Raw genomic sequence first — 24,168 nt, forward strand, 5'->3', positions numbered from 1 at the left:
CTCGACTCTTTTTCAAGGGCCATCAATATGTCACAGAAAGACATGTCCAACGGATGTAGCTTTTAACATCAAGGTTATCTATTCTCAGAATGAATTTGCGCTGCACACTCCTATTTTCTTGTCTTGTCCCTTCTCCACATCTGTCCTCCCATTTTTTTCCAACTGCTCACACTCCGTCTTTTTCCTCCCGAGCAGTATCTTTTCTGTTATTTGGTGTCTTCAATGTTTTATTTTTATTTATTTATTCCCATGATTTGCTTTTCAATTTGACCTCCTTTATTTTGTTCCCCACCTATTAATTGGACCACTTAGTGAGCTTCACTTTGCATCAGTACTTCTGTTCAGCAATATCAAATGTATGCTAAATAAAATTGAATTATTAACATAACTACACTTATTATCTTATGTAGAAAATATTGAAGTAATTTGTGTATTAAGAAGGCGTGTGGGTTCAGACAAATAAAATATATAAGTTACTTAAGCACTAATGACGTAGGCCACTTTTAGCTTGCATCAGTTTCCATAGACTAACAAGATAATACAAAGAGGACAGATTCAGTGCAGGTGTTGTGCATAAGCAATATATATTGTTTTACCTTTTTGAGGTCCAAATGGTTGAATATATTGACCATGCAATTCAAAGTAAAGGTAAAACGGATTAAGAGAAGCCGGAAAAATATACACATCAGGATAGCACAAAAGCCAGTAATTTTTATTTACCAAAAACTAACTGGAAATGCAACAAATATAAATGTAACTAAACCGTTCCTTTTTTTAAAGCAACTAAGTGGAATAAGTAGCACACATCAATGACATTTTGGCTGGTTCCTGGTGTTGAGAATTAAGGTATTTGTTAACACAATGCCACAATGGAAAGAAATCAGCAAAAATCTCAGAGAAGCAACTATTGTTTGATGTACTGTGTAACATTGTTAAATATGTATTCAAGTTAGTTTGTAGAGTGTATTTAAAGGTTACATAATGTAGTTAGTACTCTATACACAAGATTTTTAGCCACTCTACATAAGCGTTAAGGTAAACGCCCAACTTACATTGAAGTAGCAAAACCAACAGAATAACTTTTTGGCTGTTTGGCTCTTGTACAGTGGGCTAACTATATGCTAAATGACTGATTAATTTTCAACTTTTATGTGACGTAACTTCTAGGTGGCTAACCTGTTCTCAATGTATGTAACAAACTAAAAGAGGCACGCCGTGTTTAAATCTAGTTATGAAAGAAGAAACACTAAAGAAAGACCAAACTGATTGTTTTAAGAGCAAACATAAAGCCTGCTCTGTCAGTTTCTTTGTACTGAATATTCAGCTGTATCAGCTAATTGACACAGGCTTTTGGTTTGATTTTCGGTCATATTTGGTTTGCAACTCTCGTTTTTGCACTTGGCTTTATCAAAGGAAAATATTATTTACTTTTATTTATCAAACACTGAAATAGCACTCAATTTGTTTTTCAATTCACTCAATTTAAAATATATATATATTTTTACAGGATCAATTATTTTAAAATTTAATTAGTGAGTAATTTTTTGCCATCCTGTCCCTGTCTTGTTTTGTACTTGCTAATGATTCATGTCACCATCTTGGGCTGAAATAATATTCAACGGTATTACCCTATACAGATGTTATAAGTGTGCAGATATAGTGTCTGCATTATGTAGCATGGCTAAAGTTATTAACAAGTTATTGTTGCAATATAGCACTCGTATAATTGTAACAGTGGTTTCTAATTGCGGCATGTAAGGCTTCTCTGTGTTGCTCGTGCATACCAAGGATTTTTTTTGAAATTTCCAAAAACTCTGCATCAGCTCGGGTTAGCTGGAGATCGCATCGTGTATTTTACAGATGTGTAGAAACAGGATGGTATTTACTTAACGTGACACATCTTTGTACAACATTGAAACACAAGGTAGACGTACAGTAATGTGACAGGACTGTTAACAAATCCTTCATCCGATCATGTTCAATATCGCAAAACATGGTTTTCAAGTGTCCACATTGTGCGACAATGAAGGAATTCCTATTAAGTTTTTGGTCAGTTTATATTATAGCATGGCCCTGCAATAGACTGCCGACCTGTCCAGGGTGTACCCCGCCTCTCGCCCATTGATAGCTGGAGATAGGCATCAGCACCCCTCGCGACCCCACAAGGGATAGGCATGTTAAAAAATGGATGGATGGATATTATAGTATGTTTATGTGTCAGAAGGAGGAAGCCAGAGTTAAATGTGAGAAAGCGAGTAAAGTGAGTAATTGGCTGTTAAAAAACTGATGCTGTTGGTAGGTCAGCAAATATCTGTCTCAATATTTTTATGATGCTCAATCCTCAGGAAAGGAGTCAAGACGTTTGCATATTATTAATAGACAACGTTCAACATTAGTTACATTTTAAAAGTAACTAAACTTAAAGCTGTTTCTTCTGAATCTCAAATAAATCAGCTATTAGTATCTTTCAGCTTTAAGGTGAAATTCAGCCTTTACCAGCTAAGAAAAATGTTATGGCCATTGAACATAAATAGCTGATATGATCCATGCCCGGGGCTTATAGTTCCACTGTTAACCTCCTGGTCATTTACTGCATCCATTCAGCGACAGCACTGGCATGTTTTTGACTTCAGTGTATTGATTAAACTTTTAAATGGCCACCACGCTACCCTGGGACATCGAGGAGATTAATTTACATCGATGTTCATCTGTAATTCATTACCCATTAATACTCTCGACATTCACACAGGCTATCAGAGAAATGCGTCCCATTTTTCACCGAGGAAGAGTCTTGGGAAAACGCAGAGAGGAGGGGCAATGAAAAGAAACATTATACAGGCTTTAACACAAGCAGTTCTCTAACAAGTCAAGAGAAAAAAAACATATCTACAAACTGCTTTTAGCTTTTTTTTTAAGTGCAGGACACTTTGAAAGACATTTAAAATTAGGGCTGGCTTTATGAAGTGATGGTTCAATTAAATTTAATAAACCCCAGCGGGGGCTGGGGCTTAAGGCGTTCTCCTGAATTTGTGCTCAAAATAACATACTTAAATCTAATTAAGTTTTTTTTCCAGCAATCACAAATCCCATTTAACCATAGACATGTGCAGAATACACTGAAATGTCAAAATAGTTGGAAAAACTTAATTATTAATATAAGGATTATCTAAATAGTTTGTAACCGCTGTAAAGTTATGTTCATCCCCGAGAACTGGGGGCTGGAGTGGGTTGGGGCTTTTATTATTTATTAAAAGTAGAAAAATGTTTGCCAGTTATCACTCTGTGGTTTCATTGTATTAAGACAGAATAGAATTTGGAAAAAATGCAGTTTTATTTCAAAATTGTTTTGCAGGCATTCTGATTAAAAAAAGGAACGTTACATTAATTTTACTGACATTTTTTGACACACATAGCCCAGAGAGAACATTTCTTACAGTATCTCTGGATATAAGATGTTACTACTGTCAAGCCAGCACAGAGACACCTTGTATGATTTAAGGAAGAAAAAAAATAACTTTATGCACAACAATGACATGCAAGTTATTTACTGCTAGAGTTCATCTAGCCTTAAGGGCACATGAAGCCACTAATGATGCAAGTAATCATAGGCGCTCATTTTCTCAGTTAATATGTGGCTCACAAATCACCAACCATGCACACCGCATGGCCTGACACTGATCGATTGAGTTCTTCATTACACCCAGGATTTCTAATTAAAAGAAAAGCACAGATAAGTGGTTCAAACCTCTGACCAAAATAGAAGGAAAAAGTAAAAATTCCAATTAGAGGTTTGACTGTGTTGCTTAATGGCACTGTTAATAAGAGCGGCTGGTGAGTCACTCAATGGAGGTTTAATCACTGGGACAGGATTCAATAACAAAAGAGCACAATATTAATCACCAGAGAATGATAACTTCACTGTTCATCTCTTTGACATTGGAGGAAGGGATGAATTAATGATGCTCTCCATCTGAACACATTAAATAATAATTATCAGGCAAAACAGCATGAAAGGGACTGCATAATGAACCCCATTGTCAGGTCAATTACAACCACATAAAACTGTTCAAAGGGAAGTAGCTTGTTACCAGATAGCCATAGCAGAGAGGACAGCTGTGGCTTTATTAGCAGAAGGTGCGGTGTTTAAAATGTTTTGAGGGGGCTGACATACACTCGCAGGGCACCGAAGCTCTGTCAAGCTACTCATCCCGGCAGTAAAAAACCAAGAGGTGCTCAGTGAGGCATTCAGAAAGGAACACATTGTAAATTGGCTAGCAAAAGATAAATGACATGACAATGACAGTGTTTTGCCGGCTCTGAAGCAATGTCAGTCGCTAAGTGTCATGTTAACTAAACTCAACTACACAGACAATGATGGACTTCACGCATCAGCAGACAGAATGGCACCTCGCTGCCTGTCAGTAGCAATTTCCATCAAATCAAAGATGGCCAATAACTTTAGCCACAAGAGTTGGCCCCGCTGGAGTGTTACACATGCAGATGAACATGCACTGATGATACAGTTACATGTCGCTCTCTTTATTCGCAATGCTGTTAAATTGACAGTTGCTTTTTGAAGTTTTCACCTTTCCCTAAGCGACAGACAGATCAGGCTGTCCTCTACCCTCTCTTCTGACGTATGCATCAATTAATGCATGGCTGCTACCACTTGGAGGACACTCATTTAGGCAAACAGCCTTACGACCCCCCAGCGTGACACATATCAATACCAATCTGACATCTCGTTCCACAATCTCCAACTTCAGAGCCCGGCTAGGTGAACCTGTCTCAGCAGAGTGCCCAGTGTTGCCTTTGCTCCTTCACACTTCCTTTGCCTGGAGACATCAAACACTTATTACTCTCTGTCTTGGCTCTGCTAACCGACTGTCCAGTTGGGCCCACATGAAGACGCCATTATTAGAGTCATTTCAGCGCCCATCCCGACGCCTGTTAGGGCAGTTCTCTACCACGGGCTCCTGCTTCCTGCCTATCCGACCGAGTGCCTGCCCAGCCGTACAGTGATCGGACATGACATGGTGACAGAAAACAGGGGAGAAGGGCAATAGAAATAAAAGAACAGAGATGGTAGAGTGCGGCAGACACATAAAGGGACAGAAGAAGGTGGGTATGTTAGCCAAGGCCCTTGTGGCGAAGGGTGTGCCCATCAACACGAATGAGCGTTAGCCAAGAGCCACATGTCACAATGATGGAGGGGCTGGATCACTCACGTCAGGGCTTCATCTGACTGGAAGATATCAATCTCCAGGCCTAATCCGAAGGGACACGGTAAAATATCCTTTAACATTGCTCGTCCACCCTGCCTTTGTGTGTCCCCCTGCTTCTGTCTCTTTTCACAGCTGTTTGTAACCTTCATTGTTGGACTTCAATCGAATACACTCATTTTCACATCCCATTTCCTCTGTCTCCAGCGCTGACAGTCAAATTATGATGGGTAAAATGGTACCTCGACACATAGCATTTAGCACAGTTTGTCACTAAATGCTGCAAGAAAAAAAAAATGAGTAAAAGTAGCTGAGATTACTATATACTGTTGATAAAAACAGTGTTAAAATCAACATCACTTAAGATAATGTAATCTAACTCTATTAGCAGGCTTTTGTTTGAAAAACGAATTACAAAATTAATTTGAAATACAAATTTGGAAATGCTTTGCACCGTTGTTTGTGACGACGGTGCAGGACTGTAAACTAATTTAAGTCTAACAAGGTTTTTAATTAATTTCTCCCTGTTGTATATCTAGCATTTACCAAAAACTGTTGTACTATACAGACATGGTTTATGAGTTGTATTCAGAGAATATGTCATTTAGAGATAACCTTCAATCTAAATTAAAAGATGACATGTTTATATTTCTGTTTGAGCTAACTACTATGACTAAAACAAGAATGAGTAAAGCAAGCAACTATCTAAAGCAGTCGACACCAAAGAAATGCAATAATGGCTTTTGAAATACACAGATAAAACAGATATGGTCATCTAACAGTGCAGCTATGGGAAGCTGTTTGCACATTCATTCAAACTAGTTTTTTGGCTTGCAATACAGCTTTGCAAAAAATGGTTACATAAATAGTTTTAAATACATAACCAGTCAACACTATATAAACAACACTAAATTCATAGTAAGCACCATCTAGAGTCCAAACAGTTTTACACCACATGTGTGCGAAATTCTTAAAATCTTATAGTCTATTTAGTTTGGATTTTGAAACTGGAGCAATACAAAAAAAAAAAAAAACAAACAAACAAGAACATGTAAGAACAGAGAACGGGAAGAAATTATTTAGTCCTTTGCAGCCTTTTTTTGCACAAACTTAAGGGGAACTTTTTTCTCACATAGTTGTCTTACTTCAAATATTGTTTTAATTTTTTTTCCAAACTATATTAGTTTTGTGACTTAACTTTCTGTTAAATACATGGTTTTGCAGACATGGCAGTTTTAGGTGGTTTTAAAAAAAATTTAAATGGTTTAAATTATATGTTAATTTAAAGGTAGTGAAATCCTGTCTTGCTGCGTTTAGCCTGCTCACTTTTAAGAATTGTTTATTGTTCTCTCTCTTTCAAAATAAGTTTAAACAAACCTCAGATTTTACATTCGCTTCATTGTGCTGTTGTACCATATGTGGTTATATCAACAATAATAAAAGCAACTAAATACTTTATTTATTTGTCTTTTGACAGAGTAAACAAGGTGAAGTCAAATGAGCCCAAGAGCAACTGAAGATTTCCAGAGCTTTTACCATGTTTAGAAATACACAATACTCAATACAGGATACTTCCTAATTGTCTTCTGCTGAATGCTAATAAACATTTTTTTTTCAAACAACCTTTTCTGGGACTGTATGTTATCAAATAGAAACCAGAACAGTTACAATTCTTTTATTGATTTGGCACACCTTAATTACTTTTTGTTGCAAGTTAAAAACATTTGAGAATCTTTACAATGTCTACATATGCAGCTTGTTGCATTAATGAAGAAGGTGTGCGTGATTATACTATGCATTATATTTAGTCCAAGGGAGTAAATTACGTGTTTGACAGAGAATAAGATTTATGAAAAATATTTGTGTATTCATATGGTTTTTGCTTTTAAATAATATAGCCAATGGCTTGAAACCGAAAATTGTGCAACTTAATATTATGTAAAATATGTAGATATTAATGCATATTAAGACCTTATGTTTAGGGGGTAAAATTATCTTTAACTAGCTAAATGGATATAACAGTTGCAAGACTGAACATTCAAATGAAGCATCAGCTAATTTTGAAGTGATGAAAAATGGATTCCTGGTGACACCACGTGCAGCTGAAAAATATGCCTTTGTTAAATTACAAGCTGTCACTTCCTGCTAGAATTTAAAATGATGAGCTCACAGTTGCCAGCCAGATGTGAGGCTGAGGTGATGATGGCTTTGTGTTGTGTGGAATATTTCAAGCGCCTCTGGCCTCTCTGTGTCCCATTCAGATGAATGGCCCTGCTGCAACTCTATTTCTTTTAATTAATATGACACATCCCCTGCTCATATGCAGAGAGTAAGGGCTGGGATAGAGAGCTGAAGGTATAAAGGAATGATTAACTGTGGATCCGTCCCTCCTTGTGAGAAATGAGCTTGCCTCCTTTGCTCTCACCGAGTCTTGCTCCCTCCTCCTGTTCATTTCCGTTTCTCTCACACTCCCTTGTCTGTGGCCTTCTTTGGCTCACTTCATTTCTTTCTGCATCCTCCTGTCTCTTTCTCTTCTCCCTTATCTCTGCCTGCCCCTTTTTTCCCCTCCTTACCTCTCCTTTCCCTCCCCTGACACTCTCGGACTGTCCTCAGCCCTTGCACATCTCCTGACAGGTAGAATAATAACGCTCGTACATCACTGCCCCGAAAAGTCCAATAACCTAAATCTTCACTTGCCACACACCCCGGGACTCAATTACTTTATTGACATGTAATCTTCATAAGGGGAGAAATATTGAGCATGTAAGGTCAGCCGGTTATGAAGACATATTATCATATTATCTGCATGAGGGTTATAAGGGCTAGGACCTGACAAAGCTAATTATAATGGTACATGTTTCAGAGCTCACAGCGTATTATCTGCTTGGCTGCTTGGTTGAGTCACAGCTGAGGTGTAGAGGAGAAGGGGATGAGATTTCAAACCTAATAGGGGCAGGATGTCATCTCAGGGCATGGGAATAAATGAAGGAAAATATTATCAACTTCACATCAAAGCGCTAATGCCCTTGATTTGTTCATTTTGTTGTTGGTAGTTTTTTTGGCAGAATTACGTTGCCACGCCCTGTTAGGTATCAACAAATCACCTTATTACTAGAGTAAAGAATAGGCTTTATCAACTGCACATTAACCGAAAAAAAACCAAGCAGTTTTTTATACAGAGCATTGGGAAAGTATCCACACCCTTTGAACGTTTCCCAAAATCCACAAAAACTAAAAGCAGCAAATAATTGTGAAATAGAATTTATTTATTTATTTAATTTTTTTAATGGTGAAAAAAAATAAACGTGTGGCATTCATACATACTCAAACACCATGAGTCTACAGATTCTACCGGATGACCTTTTTGTCCATTCTTCTTGCAAAATAGCTCAACCTCCGTCAGATTAAGTGAGGAATGTCTGTGAAGGGCAATATTCAAGCCTTGCCGCAGATACGCTATTGCATTTAGGAATAGACTATAAATGGGGCATGCTAACACACATTTGCTTTGATCTAAACTTCTGGTTTTCAAACTTTTATTAATCTGTCCTCTTTTTCAAAATTTTTCAAAACTTCTGAGTGCAAATTCAACATGATAAAACACCATCCTTCAACCAAACTTACAGCAGCATTCCATATTTTAGTTTTCGTAATAAAAACACAAGAAACTAAAAACGCCCAAGTTGTTCACTAACTGCAGTTTGTACATAGTCTGTAGAGTGGCTCTTGAACATTATTTGTATTTTCCACCATATATAGAGTTTTACATATAGGCTAAAAAGCATGATTTTGGTCTCATTTGACCAGAAACCTTCAATGGCGTACCGCGCACGTGACGTCACCGTCTCAAGAGCAACGCCCCTTTTGCCGCTTAGGTAGGGCATACAGGTAGAGAACGCCCGTAGCAACCAGCTATTACACGCGCAACAGAACCAGCGATATGACCGACTTTACAGCCGTTAAACTTTCCCAAGACGATGTTCCGGGCGCACGGATTACTGGTCGCACTGTGGAAGAACACACCAACCTTCAGCTCAAACGATGGCTTGAGTGTCGAGGGCTTAAAAAGACCGGAAAACGGGCCGAGTTGATCGAACGGTAAACTTTGTTGTTTTTTTTTCCTGCGCGGCGGTCATGGCGTCGTCGGCCGTTTTTTTGTTTGTAATCACCGTCCAGGGATCGGTATATGTTTAATGTTTGTCTTATTTGAAATGTTTTTGAGTAAGCTATCCTGGTAGCAGGGTATCATGTTAGCGCCTGCTACCATGATAGCCTATATGCTATCATGATAGCAGGCGCTTCATTATTAACATGTCGGCCACCAAAATACTCTTACCTGCTCACTACTTGATGTCGCTGGAATTGGGTCAGGATGTTCTTCGGTTGTGCCCTTTCCTCCGACAAAATGCTTGCTACATATGTACTTGAATTTGGTAACTTTTTCCGGGTTGAACTGTTGTGTAGGCTGACCGCACCGGTGTACCCAGCGCACACATTTCTCCTTGGCAGTCTTGAAGAAAACATCCTTCATATGCGGCCGATCAGCGTACCTCGAGTCGCTGTTGCACGTTCCATAGCAACAATGTTTAAAAACCATGGTTTTAGATTTGGAAAAAGCAGTCGTTTACCGAGTAAAACCAAGGGTAACGCACGTCTCTTTTACAGCGACACAGCGGCGGACTATGCAAGCTTGCCCTACTGCATACCACGTGATGTGACGTCATCGTGACGTTACGTTTCTAAAAATAGCTCGCTCGCGGTACGCCATTTAATTTTTGCTGTTGTTTTCCGCATGGTTGGAGCAAACTAAATTATTTATTTTGTGCCTTTTTCTCAACAATTACTTTTTTAAAGCAGCAACATGTAACTTTTAGCCATCAGGGGCGCTAGATATATAACTTCCTGGTTTAGCATCCCTGATGGCCACTGGCAACGCTGCACTGTAGCAAAATTAAACAGTCTCTCTCAGAGTTTAGGAATATGATAGCAGACCCCGTTGGACAAGTAGATTTAGAAGTCATGAAGTTACTGGTAAAGACAAGGCCACATTCACCCCTCGAGAGTATCCTTATTATTAGGGGAATAAAACGGCGCTCTAGGTCACATGACTCATTCAGAGCCACGTCCAACCATCTCAAGTTATATAGGGGAGTTTTTGAGAAGGGCAGCCTTCAAGGACCATCCATACATTAAATGAAAAATCATTTAATATGTCTCAAATAGCTGATATTTGGGTCAAAAACGGTACTGCTTTCATTCTACTCTGTCAGATGTTTAAGCCTTGGTATATTTTGTTTTTATCCTTATCCTGTTTTAAATGTGTCTGCAATTGTCTTGTCTTAAGTGTATTTTGGACTTCAAGATGCTGTTTGTTCAATACTGTGCTTTATAAGATATTTGAGGTCTTCACAGAACAGCTGTACTTGTACTGAGATACAATTATGCACAAATAGACTCCATTCACTAATTAGGTGATTTAGAGGTGTAAAGGTAAAGTTGTAAAGGGGGTAAAATACAAATGCTTGCCACACTTTAAGAGCCTTGTTCATTTACAAAAAACATTTATCCTTTTCCTTTGTCTCCTACTGAATATTTATACACTCCTTTGTGTAAAGATTGTGGTCGTAAATAAAAGAAAAAACTGCAAAGGTTTAGGGGCTATCAGTACTTTTGCATAGCAAAGCATGAGGTGTAAATAGACTGCAGATTTTCAGTTCATCCATGTAAATTACATATTAGGTCAGGAAATGCACTAACAACAGATGCCTGTGGCTCCATCATCACTTTTCACCTAAGGTTATCTTAATATTACTTCCTTTTGAACCATAATCTGGAAGACAGTTCAAAACACAGTTTTGTTTATAGGGACAGTATAAATATCAGGAATATATAAATAGTTATCTTAACCAATGACATATTAGATACAAGGGCAAAAAAAGCATTTTGCTTGCCAGGAGACCCTACAACCTAAGGTCCAAATGGAAAACAAACCTAAAATTCCCACAGCAAGCTACAGCTTCACTCTAGCCAATTTTATGCCATCTGCCCTATTTCTGTTATCCAACTGTCCAAATCCTTAAGACAGAGTTATTGCTGCAAAAGATGCTAAAAATGGTGTGAAGTCATTTGCAGATGCTGCCAAAGGTCATGTGTTAACGCTTGCTAATGATGTCAAGTTAGGAGCCATATTTTAGCTCTTTTATGAGGCACTGCTGGCATTTAACTCCTGAGACAAAGATAATCTTCTATTTTACTTAACTAAAATTACTTTTTAGTAAGTAATTTTATTGTGTCTGTTTTGGGGGATGTTATTCATAAAGTCGTATTTAAGAAATAGTCTTGTTGCATTGTAAAAAAAATATAAAAAACTGTAGCCATATTTATATAGGCTACAGTTGTCTATATGTTTAATATCAGCAGCATCAGTTAAATTGATGTGTGAAAAGAAAAAAAAATCAGTCTACTCAGTCATCTTGTACTGCAGCTTCATGCCAGGAACTATTTTTATATCAACCCATGATGGCGAAATAACTTGTCCACTCATATTATCATGACAGAGAAACCTGCTCTGTCTGTTTAAAGAGGCTTAATAAGCAAATCAAAGTGACAGATTAAAAGGTTGTTTTGGACTTGGTAGCATTTCAGTGACCTTGCTCTTTTCATTTTTAGTTTGATGCTTCTATATGAGGAGTAAAAAACATCCATTGCCTCCTGAAGCTGAGGCTCTTCTTTTTGAAGATAACATAATGCACTTAATTGAAATGAATGAATGAATAAATAAATAAATAGGTGAGAAAAGCCTGACAATCTACAGGAAAAACCTCCCATTTCTTGCATTGGTATTCAAACATATGGGATAATGGCCTTCTGCCTAGAAGCAGAAAATCCAAATAGGATTTCCAACAGTTCAATGCTGTGAATAAACTGAATGGTACTTAATGCGAGAAATGTTGATAGTCTGACAATAGTTGTGTAGACATTACAGCTCAGTATCTCCCAATTGTATATTGACACGGAGGCCGTTGACAATTAATCACTGGATTCACCAGAGGGAATCCAGAGAGTAGTTTAAAAAAAAAAATCTGTTTAAACAATAGCCCAGTGGAGCTTACCCTAATTGACAGATGAGTTTCCTTCTCACCGCCAAAGCTTTGAGCACTGGGGGTACCTGGGAATGAGTGTGTTCGAGTGTGCATGATTTTAGGAACCACAATGGTCTACTAAAAAAAAATATTTACTATGCACTTTTTTGGCACACATACAGTAGATCATACTTGATGTTCAACTTAATTTTCTAAGATTTAGACCCATGTAACACAAGTTTTTAAAAACACTAACTTGAGATCTGGGTTGATGCTCTGCTGTTCCCTGGCAGAAAACACGATGGAAACTCATATTCAAGAACATACTATTTAATTTCCCCATCAAAGTCTTGCTGTATTTACACCAATATTCACATCTCTGGAAAACTCCTTTCTTTGGTTTTCCTGTTTTAGATTGATGTTATAGGCTTTGATAACTTTTTTCTGGGTATGTCACCTGGCTCCAAAACCAAAGTGCAAAATTGCCAGACTTCCAAACCCAGATCAAAGGAGATCATCGCTGCTGTACTATCTTAAAGTGATCATCTTGATCAACAGAAACTGTAGTCTCTTCACAAGGTTTTACATTTTTTTTACCCAATTTTTCCTTTTATTTCCCCTCTTAGATTAAAAAAAGACCACAGAAGATCAAATTAGACCATTAAAATAACCTTAGTTTTAACTACTGAGATACCGCTAATGTTTTCTAAACAACAGAGGTTTCTAATCAGCCTTGATAATCATAGCTTTATTATGCTTTCAGTGTAGCAGCTGCTAAGCTTTTGAACAAACTGCCCCTCCATCTCAGAAATGCCTCTTCATTGTCTGTTTGCAAAACGCTTCTTAAAACCCATCTATTCTCTTTGGCTTTTAACACTTTGTAAAGAGCTTATTTTATCTTATTCTATCTTATGTTATTTGGTGTCTTGAAAATTTTATCTGATTTTATGCATCTTACTATGTTTTCTTTTGTTTCACACATGTATTAAATTTGATTTTTGTGCTGTCTGTGTTTCATGCTAAATGTTGCATGGGTTCTTGAGGCGATCAAGAATCGCTTACACTGCCTCTGAGATCCTAATATCTATTTGCAGATGCTTTAGCTACTCTGAGCTGTTTGCTTTATACAATCATGCATATTGCAGCTTTTTCTCATCATTCTGTTAATCGGATGATGTCTTCCTCTATTATTAACTTGACTATTGCATTCCTTTTTTGTTAACGTAATGTATGCATTTTCACCTGAAAATGCCCAATTATGAATTAATAATTACACAATTTTTCTTTTTTCCTTTTATGGTAAGTTCATTCTCTTTTGTGTTAGAACTTTCCTTCAAGTTAGCTTTGGATTTATAATACAGAATCAAGTGTGTAACTCTGGTGTATCTTGCCTATGTTTTTTTTCTTTTTTTAATCAATGTCACACCTGAATTTCCCCATTGTTTGACAATAAATGTATTTCTGTTTTATTAATTTTGACTCTGTACAGCACATTGGTCCACTGCTGTGCTCTACAAATAAAGTTGCACTGGATATTACGACTGCACTCTTGATCCAGTAGCTGCCCAACTCTTTAATTCACAGTAGATACTGTCATCATCGATGATGTTTACAACATGTAATTGTGGACAATTTACAACATAACAAAAACAGGCCTGTGGATTTGATAAAACAATCTAAGATTTTGAATTATCTAAAATTCTACTGATATAATGTTACCACTTGTGTTCTGTCCTCCAATATGTCGTCTTTATGTTACTGTGTGAATTAACACTGAATCCTGCTGATTTACCAGCATGTCTTAACATGTTGGACAGACATTTGGTAATGTGACAAAGCTGCTCAGAAAAAAAGTATGATAAACATGCCAGTAACTAAACTGAAATCTAATTTGTTTGAACCATTAAACAGACCAGCATTAACACATATGCTCTTCTTAAATGATTGCTGTATTAGATCCATTTTCCTGCATTAACGTCAACAGTCTACAAAGAATATAATTTAGGAGGAACAGCAACATAAAAACAAATTATACATAAACTAACACGATTTAACAGGTTTGGCTCAGATTCTTCTTACTATACATTATAAATGGTTTAACTCTGTATAATATCACCTTGAAAGCTCAGTGATTACAAACTAACTGATCGGATCTTGTCCCATTTAAAATCCCAAGGTGTTCAACATCTGCCCGTTTAGTAAATGTCTTTCAAGAAGCAGACTAAAACCAAAACCATCTGGCAGCGTAGACCATCCTGATGGAGTCTCACCTTCAGTAATCACAAAGGTTACAAAACGAAACCATAAGTTTTGATTGTGTCGTTTCAACCAACATGAGTGCTGGCCAACCTGAAACTATGTACATTTCAGGAGAAACAGGAATCGATTGAACCCCATTACCATCATTGAAGAAGAAGTGGAGGTGGTGGAGGAGAATAAATACTCCGGTGTTCACCTGAACAACAAACTGGACTGGAGACACAATGGTGGAGCTATCTACAAGAAGGCACAGAGCTTCCTGAGGAAGCCTAGGTCCTTCAGTGTTTGCACCAAGATGCTGCATATTTTCAATAAGTCTGTTGTGGAGAGTGTGATCTCCTCTGCCATCATCTGTTGGGGTAGTAGCATCAGAGCAACTGACTTAAAGAAGCTCAAAAAGCTTTAAAAGAAGGCTGGCTCTGTTCTGGGGTCTCTTCTAGAACATGTATAAATGACTTTCTCCATAAAACAAAGAACGTTATAGACAACTCTAAGCATCCTCTTAATCAGACTGTTGTCCAACAACAGTGTCTTCAGTCAGAGGCTTCTCCAGATCCACTGTAAGACCGACTGCAGATGCTTTCTACCTGCAGCCATAAGTATCTACAACAACTCGGTGAAGAAACCACATGAGTAACAACATTATACTGTTAATAAAGTATTTTTGAAATTTAACTAAATGACGTCACACTGACATACTGCATCTCTGTTTTGCTGCAGCTCACAGTAGAAAAAGGAATGCTGCTAGATCAAAATCAGAGCTGTCTGTAGCACACCAATCCACATTGGATGATTCATGTTCTGCTGTTTCCCTGAGAATGACCAGTGCAACTGGGATGTGGACCAATGTCAAGAGCACCAGCTGTATGAGTTTCCAAGAGGGCTGGGCCCTTGGCTGAAACTCACGTCCTTGTCTTGCTGCCTTCAACATTATGCAAAGCAGCCAACAGGCTTACATCTGTGTGTGCCTAAGGAGGTTCCAATGGTTGAGTCCAACTGGCTTTGTATCATCATAAATAAGAAAGGTTTGACTGTAATGGTCACGGACTGTAAAGATTTAAGAGGCTAAATATTTTCCTGCTGCTGAGAAAATGGCTCAAACGTCATAATAATTTTACGCTGAAGATGGATGGACCAGTTGTAAAGTACATCCAAGCTAAGTGGAAAAGATGTTCATTTATCAAAACAAGAGTGGTTTCCAAAGCCTTCAGGATCAGATTTATTTATTCTTGACATTTTTTTTCCTGAAAACCCAAACTGATGGCTGAACTTCTCTGCCCATCATATTGAAACCCTTTAATGGCTTTATTAAGACTACATAAAAATTATTTACGCATGAACAAAACGATATTTACAAAATATCACAGAGAAAAGTATTCACCCTATGCAGAAGCAAAGGAAGCAGAAGATTTTGGGCTGCCTAAGAAGTTGACAGTGCCATCTTTTCACTTTAAGTTTCTGCTGTATACACCCAACATCAGTTTAAGAACCCAAGACACTCAGGAGACTCTTTCAGCGACATCAAAAGGCAAGGTAAAAACAATAGTGTCACTGACAATTCCCCAAAGCCAGCACAAAAAGAATTATTCACACACTGCTAGAGAAGTGCCATCCGATAACGGAGAGATAATGACACTTGGTGGAAGGCTGCTTTCTCAAAGCAGTTTAGAACTTGCTTGTCAGAAACTGGCAGTGAAGCCTGTCATGGACGTTGAGGAGGTTATCTTGGCATTTTAATCTAGCTTGACTGTGAAGGAGAGAATGCAGAAAGGTGATTTTCAGGGCTAGCAATAACAAGGCCAAACACACCTTAGAAAAGAGCTCTGAATGTGAGCTGAGTAGTGTTCTCATTTAAAGCGACGATGAGGGATTGCAGGCCCAGTTTACCTTGTCCCCTCTACCCTCATCTATCTCCATATACTGGCTTAAATGGATATTCTTGTTGCTGTTCCAATCCACTCCTGAGAGAAATAATGCCACATCATCGCAGCCAGATAAAGGAAATACAGGCTGCGTAACACAAGGGGAGTATTAACAATACTGATGTGACTGTTGAGATATGCAGGAGACGAAATGACAAAAACAAAGTTACATTTCACTGTGAAAGAGTTTTAAGACTTTTGTTTTTTCATTAAAGTTACAGGGTTGACGGACACAAAATAACACAAAAGAGAAGCTTCAACACTGTAAGATTTTTTTTTTGTAAGGACCAAATGCTTCTGCAATCTCAAAAACAAACAAATAAAAATCTGCACAACTATACATAACGGGATATTTTCACAACTGAATACGGGAACCTGACTGACTACTTCCTTAAGGGATATTGACTGATTGTATGAGTTCATGAGTATTCAGATGGTAGGGTCAGAAAACACTATAAAAACATGAAAGCATGGATCCATCCTGCCTTGTTTCTATGGTTCAGGCTGAAGGTGGTAGTGTGATATTTTCTTAGCACATTTTGGGCACATTAGTAACAACTGAGCATTGTTTAAATGTTACTGACCATAATAATCCCTTTGTGACAGTGTACCCATGCACTGCAAAAAGGTAAATAAACATGCATTTGTCCTTGATTTGAGCTGGCAAATGACCTGCCAATGGAATAAGCTTTTTGCACTTGAAACAGGAACAACTGATCTCAATCATCTTATTTCAAGTGCAGTATATCTAATTATCTTATTTTAGGGGACAAAATACTCATTCTATCGGCAGATAATTTTATTTACCGGCTCAAATAAAGGGAAAATACACTAATTTCAAGAAATTTACTTAATTTTAGTTCCCTTTTTGCAGTGTGATCTGATAGCTCCTTCAAACAGGATAATACAACAGGCCGCAAATATCAAATCATCTCAAATGATTTGTTTCTTTATTGTGGTTATGTGTTTGATGTACTCCAACGGCCTCCACAGTCAGGAAATTTAAATCCAGCAGTGCAGTTTTAGGCTGTAGTAAACTCTTAGTTTCACTTCATGATTGTGCAACTGACACATCTGCAATAACCTTGTGATGTTATCATGTCAATAAGGACCAAACTCATTCAGCCTACAAGGTTCAAGCCTGTAAGGCCCAAAACAATAGAAAACATTGCTGCTTATATCATAATGCTACTCGAAATAGACACTACAGTTGTGCTCTCAAGAAACTATAGGCGAGCACACAGCAAGCGCTATGATATCTAAAATAAAGTCTGTAGAAATTTCAGCGTTATCAGCAGTGCACTGCTTTGTAATGTCCTTCATTTCCATACTCAGAAGGAACCAAGCCCTTGATCAGATGAAGTCTCCAGGCAAATCCCTCTTCCTTACAGGCAACAAATACTGAAGCATTGATCCTGGAAGTGCTTTGTGCAAACGAGGGGGACCTTCCCCACTGATGCGGCCACATTCCCACAAAAAAAAAAAGTTTAACCAAGCACTTTGACAAGGTTCTTATAACAGGGGCCGGAGGAGTGACTTGTGTGGGTTAATACATTGAGACTTGCCCACTGATGGCTTTAGCATATTTCCGTTTGGACAACAAAATCAAAGCGACAACTAAACATGGCGGAAAAATGGTGGGACACCTGTTACCTTATTTAGACGTTATGCAAAAAGAGCTGTGACAGAAAACATAACAATCTGAATGGCTTGAAAAAATATAACAAAAAAAAGAATCTATATATATATCATACGTTTTATGTATGATTGTATGTATTGCTGCGTGTGCTAAAAGGAAAAAACAATTAGCGCACATGCAAAGAACGACAACTTAAACAATAAGAAGAAAAATTAAACTTCATTCATGGTAGATTTAAAAAACTCATTTGTGCAAACTTTAGATAGAGGTTTGTCTCCACTATGTTGAATATTTGGCAGGCAAATCTGTTCACTACCTAACTTTTGATACCAGTATTTCATCTTTTGTCACCTGCAATAAATGTTGAGTGCTCATGTCATCTTTTCCCTGCTTTACTGCCAAGGTTTGCAAACAGCGACTCTGCAAAGGACACCTTGATATAATATGGAGGAAAAGTTTACTCTTTTCTTTTTCCTTTTTCCATATGGCTCATTTTAACTAAATAGAGGCCATTTGATGACTTTGTTTAACCATGATGTTTATCAGGGGACTATCCTGATGGTATAATCATCACGGACCTGGTCAAAACATCTCTGAGCTTGGATATATTGTCTGTAGGGACATGTCAAAGGGGTTCTGTGTTTTCTCAAAAGCTCCAATGAGGACATTTTCATACTCTCAGAACACGATGAGGCAGTCCAAATGAGAATGGGAAAATTTTCTGGAAACTGATGGGAGTTTTTATAGAGTGATATCAAACAGAGCTGAAGTATCATGATCAACGAGGCAAATAATGACGTACTGTGACAAACCAGAGTAAAGAAACAGATGTCTGTTAGGTAATGAATCAATTAATTTACAACAAAAACATTATAACCCAGCAGCACCTCATAGAAATATGTTAATTTTAGTTTAGTTATAATCAATGCATTTAGCTCTGGTTAATATAAAAGTGACAAGAAATACACATTAAGTAAATGGTTGGATGCAATGCCACTTTTCAGAACCGGCAAGCTCACTTCTTAGTTGTACTTAGTGCATTAAGAAACAACACTATCACAGCAACAACCTTTGTCTTCATAATGACAACTAAGTTTCAACATGAGCAGTTTAGTCATCCATTAGTCATGTATCCCCATCCAGATGTCTGGTGTAGCAAAGGAGGGAAAGAGAAGATAGCAGCAGGTGTAGATCTCTTTGAGCCCAGCTGAGCTCTAAAAGGCAGTGCTTAACACCCACAGCTCCATCATCTGGCCTCTCCCCTGTCTCCACAAGCCTCTCGACAGCCCATTCCTCATCATTTACCCCTTTTTGGCAAAGCCCAGAACCCTTCTAATGGGCTGCTCTGAATGCTTCCAGATGTTTGTTTATTTGTTGTGCAGCAACTGTAAAACAGTTTACTCTTTGCTTGGATCTGTTCCCGGCGCTCTGTTTTTAGTTTTATTTTTTTGGAGAGCAAGGGTCCTGACAAAACAAAGAAGGGGTGTTGCTAAAGTTTATGTACAGATAAACTCAAAGTGCAATAAAATCCAACTTTTGATGAAATGTGAGGTGCCCCACGAATGTCATCAGGAGGAAGTTTTGTTTTCTTCTTTTTCCCCAGTTTGAAGGCGGTTTTCCTTTTGAGATTTAAATAACGTGTGCACATTTTATAATACATACATACATACATACATACATACATACATACATACATACATACATACATACATACATACATACAAACTAGCTGAAAGGAGGCCCAAAACAACAGGATTAAAAGCATCCAAGGCTTGTACTGGAAGACACATTTAAGAGATTCTTTCCTTGTCTTTACTCTATCAGTCTTTCATTTATTACTCTACCTACCTGAGAATGCCCAAAGCAAAAAGTATTACCTTAATACATGCAAAAAGGTAGCCACTAGTGTCTGGCAGGGCTATTAGAAAATACAGAATAATTGCAAGTACAATTATAATTAGATCTATTTAAAGGATAACTCACCCCCAAATCAACTTCCTTTTGCTAATAAACTACATACACCGATGTCTTATTCTTCTGTCTACACGTCTCGGTCATTATTTCGACAATTTACTGTCCATTTATTGAAATCCTTCTTTTGTGTCTAAAACCATTTGTGTGGCACCCTCCTCATATTCAATGAGTAACTAATCTTATTTTAAAAGGCAAAATATATTTTAGTCAGATAGCCAACAAATCATTGTTTTTCAACAGAAAATGTTCACTTTATTAAAGAGCAGACTTTCTTCCTGCTCTTGGTGAAGGCGGATGCTTTTCTTTTTTCCTCTCCCTTCCCATCTCTCTCCCCCGTATCGTCCCTGCTTTTGCTTCTATCAATCTTCTTGGAACCTCTTTTTACATATCCTCCAAATTGTAAATTATGGATCTGGTCACCTGGACTCTGAATACAATTGCTCAAATTTTCTCAATGAGAAGACTGGGCAAAGGAGAGCCCCTGTGCCCGACCGGAGATGTGAAGTAGAAATTTGTCATATATGTCAACCATAATTGCAATTGCGATTTAATTTTGACTTTTCTCTGCATTAACCACAAGCAAGGGTAATTCCTGAACGTTTTTTGGTAAAAAAAAAAAAAAAAATAAGGAAAAAAAAAATAAGGTTATATAAACTCTAAAAGCATAATAAAATTTGATTATCTCACTGCTGCAACTCTCTTCCCTTCCATGTTGGGGCAAACCCACGCAACATATTAACACCTAAAGGATGTGTCTTATCCATTTACATAGCCAAAAATTGCAGACCTCTGCAATTTGGAAATTGCATTTATTAAAATTGCGATTATATTGCAAATGTGAATAATTGTTCCGCCCTAATGTGCAGCTGGACACATAATGGACTCCCGGGAGGAGGATCATGTGTCTGTCCATTTTGTCAGTCGAGGATGTTGAAAATGTGTTTGAAATTGGACTTAAAACAGGATTTCTGCTTTTTTACAGCTGTTGATACCTGGAGTATCAGGAAATTCTGAAAACGTCGGCAGATGTTTTGGCCCATGTCAAGACTCCCTGAACTATGTGAGGGATATGTCCACTACCAGCAGTCAGACTGAAATGCTGTATTAGCAGAACTGCAGGCTGGCTGCGATTCCTGAACTTGCTGGCAGAATTGGAAACTATCTTTGAGAAAGCTGGAAGCTGGACCCTGGCAGAATGACCACGATTTTGGCTTCTATTGTCATTGCACTGTCACAAGTACAAACTATTTAATCAGAAGTGGTAACTTAACACTGTGGTGATTTACAGGCAGACAGGGTTTGCCACAGAGTTCTTTTAAATCCCTGGCCAGGGTGCTTGTTTGTTAAGTCTGAAACCTATTGCTTTTGGTCATGTCTTCTTACTTCCCTTCACTTAAATCTGCGTGTTATAAATCAGATTTAAACTTGAGACTTTTTGTCACTACACCTGTGTTGAGTGACCATTGTGTTATGATTCAATAAAAAATAAAGTTGCCTTGGAAATGCACAACAATGCACACTGTTATTGGCTGTGGGTTAATTTTATGGTACAGACCAGTCTTCATGTAGGCAAACTGTACTTTAGGCAGAGACTATTTTCTACAGCCAGATTTAGAGTTAAGATGGCAGTTGGACCAGCACCAAGAGTTAGAGTCAAGGTGACAGTAGAGGAAGATCCTCAGGCCCCTCTGCCAGAGTGTGTACTATACTCTATGTCACGCTTTCAACAAAGTACACTAGAGCCCCCACCATTTTCCTTCACTTTGCCTTTTGCCTTTCTCTATCTTAAGGTCTAATCTTCATTGTTTAATCCTAATTTTCTGTGGACTTTTCTTCTTTCCCTTTCCCCATTGTTTAGTTGCGATGAAAAGCATAGTTTTAAGTCTGCAGCTGTACCAGACCATCTTTCCTCCATTACTATCTTGTTCTTGTCTCTGCTGCCTTATTTTAACTCTGTCTCCTCCAGGTTGATTTCTTCACCAATCACGACAGGAGTTGTGGCCATGGTTTCTACCGATCTCTCCCTGGGCAGTGACCTGCCAGCAATGCCCTGCTCTGAGAGCTTGTTGCAGCTGTAATTACCTCTGGCACCTAGGCTCTGGGGCTTCCACACAGGTGACATGGTGGGTGCAGACGGCTGAAAGGAAGAAAGAGAGGTTCTTTCTGCTAAGTCGAGAGAGGGGATGTCAGAAATGCTGCTGATCTCCCTCTTGCAGCAAGATTGAGGACAGAACTATACGGGCTCCCCGTTACTCTTTTAAAATTAACTTTTTGAGAAACTTCTGTCGCTTTAACATACTGTAAGAAGCAGATTTGAATATATTTTATTTCATCCACAGATTCTTTAGTTCAGCCTTGAGAGTTCCTCAAAAGGCTACAGCCATGATAGGACAACAATATATAAAGTGTGACCAAAAAACCCGAAAAACAAAAGCAAGAAGCAAAAATTAGTGTTCAGAGACAAAAGCACTGCAGTAACCTACTTAAAATCCAGCAGTATTTTGTTTACCCTCTATTGTTTACATCCAGGTTTTAACTGAATAAACACTGAGGAATTACTGTCGGAAAAATTTTCTCTGTTAACATACTGTTTTGGCATTGCTTTGTTCTCTCTAAATGAGGATGTGCTGTGACCATCCACCACACACTGAAAAAAACTGCAATGTTTAAGAAAGGATAAATAAATGTAGTGGGAAAAACTGCCAGGGTGGGGGCTTTAGGCAGGGACAAGAAGTAGAGGTGAAGGGCAAATAGGAATGTTGTGTTGTTTAAGGTCCTCTTTACACAACATTTTCTGATTAAAATGGCAAAGTTGGGTTGCGTTTGTACTGTTCATTTACACTACAACAACAAACATTTTCATTGACAATGGCACAATTTGAGAAGTTGTTCCAGAGTTTAATGATTAGAAAACGTCCCAGGCTCTGTTGTTGTGTGAACAGGAAACATTTTATGTTTCTTACAGGGAATCCCTGGCTCATGCGCCATATGACAGAAATCAGTAAAAAAATGAATGCACAAGCGCACAAAATGACCACTTCCTACAGTTATAAAAACCACAGAAGAAGAGCACTTTTACCCGATAACTTTGCAATCTGGTGGTTTTATAATTCAAACTCACCTTAAGCAACATTTGAACCTCGTCTGTCCATAGTAAAACTGTATTCCCAGTCATCTCAAACATTTATTAATTGTGGCGGCTTTTAGGCAAAAGGATTTTGTTTGCATGTGCATTAGAGGTAGATATTGTTGAACCTCACAATTTGATTTGATTTAGATTCTTTGATCACAGTTTGATTCAATATAGATTTATTTTGTTATAAGTAGAAGTAAAGTTTATAATTTATATAGCACATTTACAACAACCTCGGTTGACCAAAATGCTTCACCACAATTGCATTACAGTTAGATAATGGGTAATACAATATATTAAACAAAGGTTTAATAAAAAAATATTAAAACTATAATAAAATTGGCAATAAAATAGCAAAAAACAATAATAATACAAATAAAAACCAAGACCTACTTAATTTCAGCTGCAGCATTTTCCCATGAACTCAAAACAATTGGGTACTAATTTTCCATACTGGTAATAGTGTTGAGGCCAGGGAAAATAGATGCGTTTTCCGTTTCGACTTAAACTAACCTGCTGACAGATAGCTTAACAGAGATAAGGAGACTGTTCCACAGTGTGGGGCACAGGAATACAATTATTTTAGACTACCTGTCATTACATTTTGGATATTTAATTATACTTTATCCATTTGAAGAGCCATAGTATACCATTGCTTGCATTAATATTTTTGAGCAATTAAAAACAATATGGAGGACAAAAGTGAAAACATGACAGTTTTAACATTGAAGTAAAGTGTTTGTAAACCTAAATTATTCTACTTCCTAAAAACTGGGATAATTTTTTAACAATAACACATCTAAAATAAAGCACAAGTGCAGTAAAATTTGTGTTGCATATGGACGGCAAAGGTTAAAGAGACAGTGTGTAATTTAATTTGCTTAATTAGTAAAAATCAAGTATTGCTCTTATAAATATATTCTGGTAAAGTCTAATA

General features: G+C 37.7%; 1 protein-coding gene and 1 long non-coding RNA gene across 2 annotated transcripts in view; one reads left to right on the plus strand and one right to left on the minus strand.

The window, feature by feature from the left end:
- LOC118557202 overlaps positions 1-14,515 on the plus strand; it is a 26,034-nt gene extending 11,519 nt beyond the window's left edge. Inside the window, exon 3 of the long non-coding RNA XR_004927694.1 lies at positions 14,481-14,515. This is a non-coding gene — a long non-coding RNA (uncharacterized LOC118557202). The remainder of the gene's footprint in view (positions 1-14,480) is intronic.
- lrmda (leucine rich melanocyte differentiation associated) overlaps positions 1-24,168 on the minus strand; it is a 412,971-nt gene that overhangs the window by 21,859 nt on the left and 366,944 nt on the right. The gene's annotated exons all lie outside the window — the stretch shown is intronic.

This window comes from Fundulus heteroclitus, chromosome 22 (assembly GCF_011125445.2).
Source record: "Fundulus heteroclitus isolate FHET01 chromosome 22, MU-UCD_Fhet_4.1, whole genome shotgun sequence".
Lineage (NCBI taxonomy): Eukaryota > Metazoa > Chordata > Actinopteri > Cyprinodontiformes > Fundulidae > Fundulus > Fundulus heteroclitus.